Source organism: Arvicanthis niloticus, chromosome 8 (assembly GCF_011762505.2).
Source record: "Arvicanthis niloticus isolate mArvNil1 chromosome 8, mArvNil1.pat.X, whole genome shotgun sequence".
In the NCBI taxonomy this organism is placed as follows: domain Eukaryota; kingdom Metazoa; phylum Chordata; class Mammalia; order Rodentia; family Muridae; genus Arvicanthis; species Arvicanthis niloticus.
Genome location: NC_047665.1, coordinates 41647229 through 41659827, shown reverse-complemented (window position 1 = coordinate 41659827; position 12599 = coordinate 41647229).

The window sequence follows — 12599 nt, the reverse complement described above, 5'->3', positions numbered from 1 at the left end:
TCCCACTCGCAGCATCCCTTACTTGCCTGTAATTCCTTGTCTAGGTGTAGAGCCACGTTAGTTTTCTTTCTTCCATATTAGGATCTATTGGTATTATCATTGTTCAGATCTTATCTAGGTAGCCATATTGTTGGATATTATGAGTGAAGCTTCTCTGTGGTTTCTAGGAGACATGGTCTCAGCAGATTTCTCAGCCCTCTGGCTCTTACAGTCTTCCTTTCCCTGTTCTGTGAAATTTCGTGAGCCTTGGGTGCAGGAATTGATCACATGGGTTTTTACTGTAATGGATTGACTACCAGTTTCAGGTGAGGGTATCTGCTTCTAACCCTGATCAGCCACTTAAGTGGTGTGTGAATTCAGCAAACCACATCATTCTTCCTTTGTTTGCTCTGTAAGATGTTGGGGATGGGGGTCTATTAAAATATTTTTCTTTGGTTACTGTGAAATTAAATACAGAAAGAGCCTGTTCTCTACTTAATTTTTGCTTCTCCAGGTGTGGGAAGGAATGTCAGTATCTAATGTAGAATATTTTCATATTAATTAAAAAGTAACATATTCACAACCACCTGCCTAAATGCTAAAACATTTTATTTATAATTAGTCCCCCTGGAATAAACCAGAGATTGCCCTTCCCAAATATTATAAAACTTTTCTCTTTTCATAAACTCATATGCAAATTAGGGAGGACCTCACTTCAATTATGTGTGCTTGAGATAGCAAAACCCCTGTCTTTCCCTAACTTACCTCAGTCTTCTATTCAAGTTCATGGTGTGCTTTTCTGAAACATCTTTTGGTTCATCTAAAACATTTTGCTCATAGATAGAAAGAGTTATTTAAAATTTCTGCCTTCAGGCTAAGAAGTTGGGAATTTGACTAACCTTTTACTTTCCTTGTTCATGCCCTAAATACTAGAGTCCTCGGGGGGGGGGGGGGGGGAACAAATGTACCACTTGTAAGCAGGACTGACTCTACTGTTGTTCATGAAAGCTGGTTTATTAGCAGATAGCACAATGCTATTTACCCAAATTTTATTCAAATATGTAGTAAAACATTTTCTTCACCTTATAGAACATTTAAAAATCACTTAGTCTTTTACCTTACAGTAGAAAATTAGCTGTAAAACTATATCCCTGTCTTTTTATTTTATTTATTTATTTATTTATTTATTTATTGTTTCTCTATTTCCCTTTGAAAATGAAGAAGAAATAAGGTCATATTTTGGGGCAAAAAGTAAGGGTTACTGACAAAGAATTGCAAAAAATGAGACTTTGATATTCAAATAAAATTGATATGTTACTTTTCAGAATTTTTAAAATCTGTGATCTAAATTCCAAAGGCAAAATTTTAAAAATCAAGCAATTTATGTTTATGGAATTATAGATGAGCTAAATTCTTTTGGTTTGCATATCTTTGGAGAGTCCTACCTAACAGATGAGCTCAGATATGCTGACTGAACCATGTTGGGTGATCTAAGAAGAGAAGCTACAAGATATGGCTGAGATTCCTGGAGACTCAGTGAATGAGAAGCAGATGGGGGAGCAAAATGGCTCAGGTACCTGACTTCAGGGTGTGAGCCTGTGATGGGAGGGAGAAAGGCCACAGTTACAGGGAGCTCAAGAGTGGACTTTGGAGTGAAGGAGCACTCCACAGCAGGAAAGAACTTTAAACAAAATTGAAGTGAGTTGTTGTTTCTGAGACATGTTTTTATCCGGTTGCTCAAGCTTTCCCCAAACTCCTGGACTCAAGTAACCACCTATTGTAGCCTCCTAAGTATCTTGGACATTATCTGTGCACTACCACGCTTGAGATAAAATGCAAGGCTTTTTATATAGTCACATGAACACATGCTAGAGAAACATGATAGTGAGGCTCCATGTAACACTCAGTTTCCTCCCACTGCAAAACTATGATATCAGAGACAGGATGGAAGTATCATAATATTGAAATGTCACTACCAAGATTCTCTCAGTTCAATCACCATGAGGTGACATCACTGTCACCTACTCTTAGAGATCACTAGCCACTCTCCATTTCTACATTTTTTTCCTCAGTGATGTTATTTACTAAAACCATATAGTGCATATAGTGTTAGAATTTTTGAAGTAGGGTGTTTTCTATTCAACATAATTCCCTGGAAATTCACTGATTTTCCATACAGCTCGTTACTTTTATTGCTGTATAGTACCCATGGTATGATGAACAATATTTAACTAGTCAGGAATTTTCGGATAAACTCATTGAGAGTTTCCATTTTGGAAGCATTTTGTCAGCTGACAATCGTCATTTCACTCCAATGATAGGGCATTTTCTCAAGAAGGAAGAAAATGTATGTTCACACAAGCAACATCAATGCTTTTAACATGCTAATTGGCAATTCCTAAAAGCTGGAAGCTACCCAAATGTCCAATCACAGAGAACTATATAATTCCATGAATAAATGATGATGCATCCATATATCATAAATCTACTCAGCAGTAACAAACAACAAATGACTCTCAGAACTCCAGAGGAAAGAAAACAAGACATGAAAATGTGTTTGCGCTGTGATTCCAGGTAGTGTAAGTGGAGTTTCTAGAGAAGGCCAAGTATGTCTAGGGTGTCAATAAGTGCATCAGTGACTACCTAGGGCTGAGTGATTGGACAAGGTGGATTTGCATGACTGTGTACAAGGGATAGAAGATATTATCTATGAGTGATACAGTAGAATATTTTAAAACCTAAATTGGGAAAGAATGTGTGACTTAGAATAGAAAGATCTTACTTTCACAGAAAATGGGAAAATAAATTTGTTTATTAAAGATTAAAAAAAAAAAAACTAAAGTAGAAGTAAGAAAGGTTCAAGAAAGCAAGACATAGAGAATAATGAGTCCCAAAGATGAAAATAAAGGATGCTTGAAAGAAAGCAATGGACACTGCATTTCAGAAAGCTGACTGAGGCAAATACAGCACTAGTGACCCAGGTGACAACAGCTTTGTGTGCAAGTCCCTTTATTTGGTCTGTAATCTTTGCACAGTTGTGTGTGTTGACCTGAGTTCCAATAGGAAAAGTTGATTCACCAAATGCACAAGGACAGAAGAATTCGATGTTAGAAAGAAGCATTAATGGAAAATCCTGGTGGGCAAGACCTGGAATAACCTTTATGCTACAGTTTCTATGAGCCTAGAGTGTGCCCCTGTGGGATTATGTGATAGAAGCTTGCTTTTTATCACAGCATCGTGCAGAGCTACTAAAACCTGTGTGAGATGTAGCCCAGCTCTGAGTAACTGTCATTCATGCTCTCATCCATAGAAGAGATTTATAAAGTAGAATTTGGGGACCACACCCTGATTAGTCCTTCAGAATCAGTGACTACAAAAAATCAAGAACACCTCATCCTGGCTCCCTGTCTTGTCATACATCCTAGTTGGCTTTCTATTGCTGTGATAAAATACCCTGACAAAAAGCAACCTGGGGAGGAAAGGGATTCTGGGCTTGATCATTTTGACCACAGTCCATCATAGAGGAAGGTCAGAACAGGTAGTCAAGGCAAGAACCTGAAAACAGGAACTGAATCAAAGGTCATGAGAAATACTCTTCACTGGCTTGATCAGTCTGATTTCTTATCCCACTTAAGACCTCTTGCCCAAGTATGGCATCATCTCCAGTGGGTTGGACCTTCCCCCATCAATCATTAATCAAGAAAATGCTCCCACAAACTTGCCTTCAAGACGATCTTATGGAGGCATTTTTACAGTTGAGATTCTTTCTTCCAAGATGACCCTAACTTGTGTCAAGCTAACAAAAATCAAACAAAGCAACAATGAAAGTCTAACCAGTATACCATATAATCTGATGCTTCTATATGAACTGTCATAGTGATGATATGGAAGGAACATGGGGAGCTGATCATCATAGACACCACTATGGGTTTCTGACTTTTATCCATTGAAAGAGATAAATAAGCATCTTTTTGATGTAATGTTCGAGTATCAAATATTTTATTGCATCCTACAAGTAGACTGTACTAGAAAAAGCCAAGAGAGAAGAATTTCATTGCTTCTCTTGGGACACTTTCATGACAGAATAAAGTGACATATTCTACTGACAATCTCCTGGAAGCACTCACTATACCACCAGAAAGCCTGTAGTTGTAACAGTTAAAGGTATCCTCAGACACAAAGAAGCCTTTTTGGTGCCGTATGCCCAAGTCCCCTCTATCTCTGAAAGAGGATTACTTGCCTGCGTTGTGTAGGGTGAAAGATTAAATCTAAAACTGTGAAAAACTTCTTCCTTTCTATTAGAGGCATGAGCAGAGTCTGTAAGAGCATAGCCGAAGTAGAGGTACAGAAGGAGCTGAAAACTGGGGAGAAAATCAGCAGTTCCAGGGAGCCTGGAACTGGTGGTGAAATGAAATATGATTGCTGGAGGTCAGAACTAGAGAAGTAAGTGCAAATAAATAGGAAATGGGGCTGGAGAGAGATGGTTTATGTGGCAAGCTCTTCCTGAGGACCTGGGTTCAATACCCAGTACCCACCAGGCAGATCACAACCATCTATAACTGTACTTCCAGGGATAAAACATACCTTTCTATCTTCTGCAGGCTCAGAGCACACATAGGATGCCCAGAGATACATGCAGGCCAATACCCATGGATATACAATAAAATTAAAGCAGATTCTTTGAAAACATAGAAAGCAATCTAGAACAAAATTGAGATAATCAATAAAGACCAATCTTTGGTAAGAATAAAATGGCCTCCTACTTAGTGCTTAGGAATATAAAGGAAACACGGATGTTTTCACTCAACAGACTTGGTGGTGTAACCCTGAGGGTGCAAACTTGCCATTCTAGGTATTGCACAGAGCGAGAACAAGGACAATGAGGCACCGTGTCTGGTTGTTTGGTGTGAATGTAGTGATGTCATCACCATGACTTGCTCTTGCTCCCCCACAAAAAGATTTCACCTAAAGCTCACCAAAGTCCTCTTCTGCTAAAACACAAGTGCAGCACATATATACAATGGAGACAAGAACGTGAAAGTCTAGATCATGTGACATTTTACTATAAAATATACCTGGACTCTATACAAGTTGTAGGTCATAGCATAGGTGTTAGGAATTTAGTTTTAATATTAGAGGCAGAAAGGTAACAAACAATAGAAACTGAAAACTAAAGAGTTTCCACAGAGCCCACAGGCCAGCTGCTCAGTAAGAACAGAAGTAGAACTGAAGATCAGAGTTCCCTGTATGGCACTTATAAAATAAAATTAAGCATGGTAGAAACTATTCCTTGTGACTTCCATCATAGAGAGTGCAACTGGGGACAAGAATGGACCATGACACAGTTATCTGGGAAGGTAGTGATAGGGTTCTGTCTGCACTCAGAAGGTGGCAAGCAATGACATGGTTTAGTTTTAAAAGAGAGTATTGTTTAACCCCCACCTACAGGGCTGCCAGGTAGTTCTTACATTCTGTGAGAAGTTTCCTGGGAAAATGGAATTTCATAACAGCTGCAAACACCCACACAGGCACTGTCTATGCACACAGCTAAAAATATGAAGCACTAATGATGTAGGAGCACTAGACTATCAAGAAGCCATCAGTGGCAGAGATAAGAACCAATGCTAATAAGCCAAAGAAAATGCTTCTATAACTAATTCACTGATTAGTCAGGAAGCAGAACACAATTGAAAAATAAAAGCAATAACAAAAATATCAATGACTTTTAATTAAAATCTCCAAAGAAATTCAGAGTACATGAAATCTTTTTAAAAAATTAATGAGATGCTGTAGAAAAAAATGAAAATAATCAGAAAAACTAAGACACATGAATACTGATTCTGAAAGAATTTAAAGCAAGAAGCTAGAGAAAGCCAAAGAAAGACACATGAAATGGTGTGGTGTGTATGTGTGTGTGTGTGTATGTGTGTTTAAGTTCCTGTCCTGTGTGTATGTATACAAATGTTTGTGCATGTGTCTGTGAGTGCACACCAGAGGTTAATGTTGAATATCTTTCCCTATAAGTATTCTCTTTACTTTTTCAGACGGGGTCTGTCTCTAAACCTGTAGCCCACCAATTTTACTCGTAAGTATCAATATTCAAAACATAAAAGCAATGTTAAATAAATTTATATATATATTTATTTAAAGAGTAAATATATATATATTATGTATATTTAGAAAATGCAAAATTACATACACAGCCAAGATGTCATCAGGCTTAAATGGAAATAACATAAGGAAATTGAGTTAGCAGAAGAATCTAAAAGTAACACCATTAATATCTTAACAACAACAAGAGGACATGTTATACCCATACAGAAAGAGCAGCTAATGTCTTAGGGGAGAAAAAGCCTCCAGGATGTTGACTAGAGTGTCCTTGAGAGCCACACTTGAGAAGGAAGGAAGGATGCAGCAATAAGCAGAAGGAGATGAGCTCTGCGTAGATGCTTCTCATGGCTTACTCAACCTGCATAGATGCTGTAGCTGTTTAGCTTGGGGTTTATATGGGACTCTTAGCAGTAGGACTGGTAGGTGTCTTTGACACTTTTGCTTGCTCTTGAAACCCTTTTACTTCTACTGGGTTGCCTTGTCAGGTCTTGATATGATGGTTTGTGCCTACTCTTATTGCATCTTGGTATGTGTGTTTAGTTGATAATCACCGGGAGGCCTGCTCTTTCCTGAAGGGAAATGGAAGAGCAATAGATCTAGGGAAAGGGTAAGTGGGGCCGGGCCCTGGGAGAAGGGGTGCTGCAGTTGGGATATATTATAATAATTTAAGAATAATTTAAGAATAATTTAATATGAAAAAAAAGGAGGGAAAAATAGTTAACCCTAGAGATGTGTTAAACTAAGTATTCTTGTTTATAGTACCCTGTCCCTGAGATTCTGCCATGGCATCCTGAACAGAGTAAGGGACCATTCCTCTAGAATGCTTGTTCTCTCTCCCTTTCTTTTCATTATGTATTTGTGTTTGAGGACAGCCCAGAACAAAGTTGACTGTGATGCTCTCCTGCTGACAGCATCTCAGGGGAAAGCAGAGTAAGGCTAGAAAACTTCCCAGTGGCTGAATTCTGTGAAACAATCCTCAGTGGTTTTAACATTTTGACTTCTGCCCCTGTTTTCATCAATATAATTTCAATATTCCACACTTTAGCAACATCGGTTCCCTTATACTCTCATTTCTACAGACCTTCACACGAAGGAGCTTTTGGGTTTAAAATTATCCTCTGTGGCATATCCACTTCCACCCCCTGCTTATAACTCCCACATCATTCATGCTGAGGACTCGTGAGGACCTGGAACAGGGGAGTCTCCTCCTGACCTGACTTGCAGATAAGATCAGCATCTCTCTCTTAATATGGTTCTGCAAACCTATCCTTCCCATATATTACACTCTAACTGATTTTCTATTTGTGAAAACGCTGTCTTATGTTGAGGTAGCCTTAGGTACTTTTCTGGTGCTGTGATAAAGACTACAACCAAAAGTAACTTGGAAAAGAAACAGTTTGTTTCCACAATTCCACAGCACAGTTCATTCCACAGGGATGTCAAACGGAACAGGAACCTGGAGGCAGGAAGTGAGTCAGAGACCTAGAGTACTGTTTACTGTCTAGCTTCTCATGGCTTACTCAACCTGCTTTCATATAGCACCCAGGACCACTACCTACAGTGAGCTGAGGACTGACACAATAAGTATTAATGGATAAAATACACCACAAACCAATCTGATGGGGATATTTTCCCAATTGAGCTTCTCTCTTCCCCAAATTACTCTAACCTGTGTCAAGTTGACAAAAGACAACCCTCATGGGTAGATTGGAGTTGTCAGGAAGGTTCACACAGTGTTTCCTTTGTAGCCATGCAAGTCTTTTTAAACCATATTTAAGGTCACTTTACTAGGTTTTATAATACTGAACTAACTAATAACCAGAATGTCTCCTGCAGACTCCTGTATCTCTCTACTTCCCCCAGGGCTGAACCTAGTGGCCTTGAATTCCAGGTATCTGACTGCTGTCCAGAACTTATTATCCCTAGGGTAAATGACTTCCTGGAATTGTGACCATACTCTCTGTCCCAAAGTTATTGTTGATACAAGGCAGACCATCATGGGCCTGATTATCACACAGAAAAAAAAAAAATGCACCATTCGTTCACAATATAGATCAAAGAACCTGATTGCTGATTTAGGGCAGAATTCTGAAGCAAATCGCTAAATGTATCAAAAAATGTACAAGAACTATTTGGAGTTCAGTAAATGTTTCTACTTAATGGGTTATAAATTAATGTTATGAGTACTTGGCAAGAACAGAGTTGATCAACATGAGTCATCACTGATTAAAAATACAAGAAACCACTTTTACACTTAGGAGTTTCATAGTGACATTTTGATAAAGCTCCCTCTAACCCCTCCCATCTTTGGGTTCTGAACACACAAAGAAGGTTGAAGATTTGGGTAACAGCGGGAAGAGTCATTGAAGTCTGGGAAAGTTCTCTAAAGAGCTCTCTTTCTACTCACAATGAAGTTCTAAGATCACAAGCTCACTTGGTATTCCTTCTAATCATGTGACTTTACCCAGCTTTCTCTTACTAATCTGAGACTGAGCGATATCCTACAGAAGAGCTCTTAAGCCCACGCCCCTAACCACTTGAAATGTCCCTGAAGCTGGTCCATTTGCATTGGGTCCAGACCCTGCCCAGGCAGACTTCTTCAGAATGTAATTAGAGCCTGCACTTAATCTGTTTACTCCTACACAGTAGACCTTATTTCTACTAAAATAAGGATCAACCACAGGCTGTAAGAGTCCAGGAATACTAGCATTTTCCTTCAACTATAGGCAGAGATTGCTATGTGGAAAGAGGATGATGCTTCTTCACTGAAGTCTGCCCATACCTGTTCAGCTATAAACTGTTTTAGGTGTTGCCAATAGCAAAGGTCACATAGAAAGTGTGTTTCTGTGCTAAAGCCTGTTCTAGGACTTTTATATTAACTAATTCCTCCAGTCTTTGCTCAGTTGTCCCAGTTTAAACTGGTTTTCATCCCATGAGTTTAGTGATTTTTTCATAAGAAAGCACAATGAGTAAATGCCAAAGCTGTGATTTGTACCCAAAAGCTAGGTCCAGAGATAGGTTCGTTATCTATCATATCATACTGTCCACACTACTGGCCACTAGCATAGTCCTATAAAGCACATGGTGTCTTTAGGAATGAAATAGGAAAAGGAGGTTTGGAGATTGCATAAATAAGACAGTTATTAACAACTACATGAATCAAAAACTCAAGAATATTGTTTCTCACCATGGTGCAGGGTGCTACAAAGAGCTCCTTACAGAATTCTACTGTATCTAATTTGTGGATACAGGGAGACATATATGCTTGAATTGTATCCAAAGTGATTTAAAGATGCCAGAACACCATGTTGGGTCCAAAGACCAAGTCTACGAGAACAGAGATTGCCCAACAGCAAGCAACACAACAGACAATTTCTGGTCCTCTCCTTGCAGCTGCATCAATGAGGATATGAATTTGGGTAGTGGGGGAAAGTTCAGGCTGTGTCCTAGTTTTCTTCCCTTTGGCTGTGATAAAACATTGACTAAAGGCAACTTTAGAGAGGAAAGGGTTTATTTGGTTTACAGATTATCCATCCTGGAGGGAAGCCAAGACAAGAACCCAAAACATAAAGCTAAAGAAAGGTGGTACTGTCCACACCGGGCTGGGGCCTACCCTATCAATGCCATACAGACAAGCCTGTAGGCCTTTCTGATGGAGGCAATTCCTCAACTGAGGTTCCTTCTTCCCAAGTATCTCTAGCTTTTGTCAAATTAACAGAAACTAACCAGTATAGCATGCACTGTGTTTGTTAAGGGCTATCTAGGGGAAAAAGACTTGGAGCTACTTCTCCAAGTCAGAGTCTGAGAAGTCAGAGTAATAAATTGTTTGATGTTGGAAAAATGTTTATGTAGAGTTTGAGGGGCTGCAATAAAACCTCCTAGAGGAAGGATAGGACTCATTCTCTGTTTACTGCAAAGAGCAAAGCTGGAGACCTGGGTCATATGGCAATGTGTTTATCTTCTTGCTGGTGGCTGGTGCTTGGGAGCAATGATATCTTTTCATACATACTGAGTACTCACAACGTGCACTGAAGCTAATGTCTCTTTGTGTCTTAACTGGAAGTTACAGATCAAATTCACCACTAACACCACTCCATACCACTGCATCTATGGAGAAGCTTCCTCTTATTGAGTACTTATTAAGTAACCACATATCAAATGCCATTGCTATTTTGTGGATGAGGAAATAGAGAACTTCAGTTGCTTTCCTAGAATGACCCTTCTTTAAATCAATAGCTTATAACCATCTGGGCACAGTTATCCTACTGACAGACTTTGCTTGTAATAAGGGTTAGGATGAGGGCTGTTCATTAGAAACATAATGTGAGCCACTAATGACAGCCATATGGACCACATTACATTTTCTAGTAATTATAGAAAATTAAAAAAAAAAAAAAGCCAGTGAAAGACCAGCTTAGCTCTTTCCCTTCGACCCTCTCAGCCTTCCCTTCTAACCATGTCCATTTCTTTGTGATAGTTGCTGATACCCAGAAATAGTTTCTACTAAGAACTGCCAAGGACCTCACCAGGCTGTGACTTAGGTAAATGATTTTCACTGTCCTTCTATCCTCCATGATAGTCTCTCCAGTTTCACTTGCAGTCTTATAGCAGGCTGCTTGAGGTGCTCCAATTTCATTCACTGGAGACTCTGCTACTTGGTACAAACCTATGGTCTGCTAGTCCCATCATGCCTGTCTCTCCTGACATACTCTTTGTCCTACTTTTGCCTATTTCCAAGAGCCACTCCTCCCACCACACCTTCAATCCCAGGGAACTCTACGTCATGGTGTGGCCTGGATGCCCCAAGCTCTTTCCCACACCCCTTCTCAAATGTTAGTCCTCGCTCATCTCTATTCTTCTCTGTTACCTGCTAAAATGCACAAGTACTCTACTATGGCCACCAGAGGTACCAAACTGACTAAGATCCAGGGAAGAATGGAATACTCAACCAACAAAAACAACACCATGTATCACCTAGAAACATCTAAATCATCATACTTCCAGATGCCTAGACAAACAACACAAAAATATAAACATGAACAACCAATACAAGCCTCCTCCAGAAACCAGGACCCTACCTCAGAAAGTCCCTAAAAAATGGAATGTGTTCAAGGACTTTAACGAGAATATGAATAAATCACTTAATGAAGACTGTAAGAACAATATAAACTGTCTTAGTCTGGGTTTTGTTGCTGTCAAGAGATGCCATGACTATGCCAATTCTTATAAAGGAAAATATTTAATTTGGGCTGGCTGACACTTTCGGAGGTTGTGTCCATTATCATGGTGGGGAGCTTAGCAACATGCAGGCAAACACGGGTACTGCAGAAGAAGCTGGGTGTTCTGTATCTTGATGTGAAAGCAGCAGAAGGAGACTATATGCCACACTGGGCATAGCTTGGGTGTATAAGACCTCAAAGCCAACGTCCACATGGCGCACTTCCTCCAACAAGGTTAAAATTCCTAATAGTGCCACTCCCTACAGCTAAGCATTCACATTCATGAATCTATGGGGGTCACACCTACTCAAACCACCAGACAAACAGGTGAATGAAATAATAAAAGTAATTCAAGAGATAAAAATAAACATAAAAATTAAATGTAATCACTAAAGAAAGTCCAAACTTGAAATAAAAAGTTTAAGATATACAATAAAAAGACTTCAGAGGTAAACCTCACTTACAGATTACAAGTCATTGAAGAGAGAATCTCAAATGTTGAAGAGAAGATATAAGTTGAAGAAAAGGTATAAAAAATTGATACCTGAGTCAGAGAAAATGTTAAATCAAAAACAAAACAACAACAACAAAATGGACCAAAGGATCCAGGAAATCTAGAAAAATATGAAGAGACAAAATCTACCAATAGTAGGGATGGGAAAAAGAGAAGAAATTTAGGTCAGAGACACAGAAAATATTTGTAACAAAATTATTTAAGAAAATTTCCCCAACTGAAAGAAGGAGGTGCTATTATGGTACAAGAAGCATATAAAACACCAAATTGACTAGACCAGAAAAGAAATCCCCCATAGTACATAACAACCAAATTACTAAATATATAGAACAGGGTAATGACATTAAAACCTGCAAGGAAAAATGATCAAGTCTTATAAATGGCATGCCCATTAGAGTAACACCTGACTTGTCAAAGGAGACTCTGAGATCCAGAAGGGCCTGCACAGATGTTTCACAAGCTTGGAGAGAAAAAATTCTACAATAAATAAAAAAATAAAAAAGAAACAGCTATCTACAAATCCAGCTCTATAGAAGGCACTAGAAGAAAAACTACAGTCTGGAGAGATTAACTACACCCAAGAAGAGACAAAAAATAAATAATTCCAGAACAGAAAATAAAAGGGGGAATGAGCCTACACCATAACAACAGAATAACAGGAATGAATAAACACTTCTCACTGAAAATATTTAATATAAATGGTCTCAATTCCTTAATAAAAAGACACAGACTAACAGATTGGATTAGAAAACTGTTTTCATCTTTCAGCTGCATGC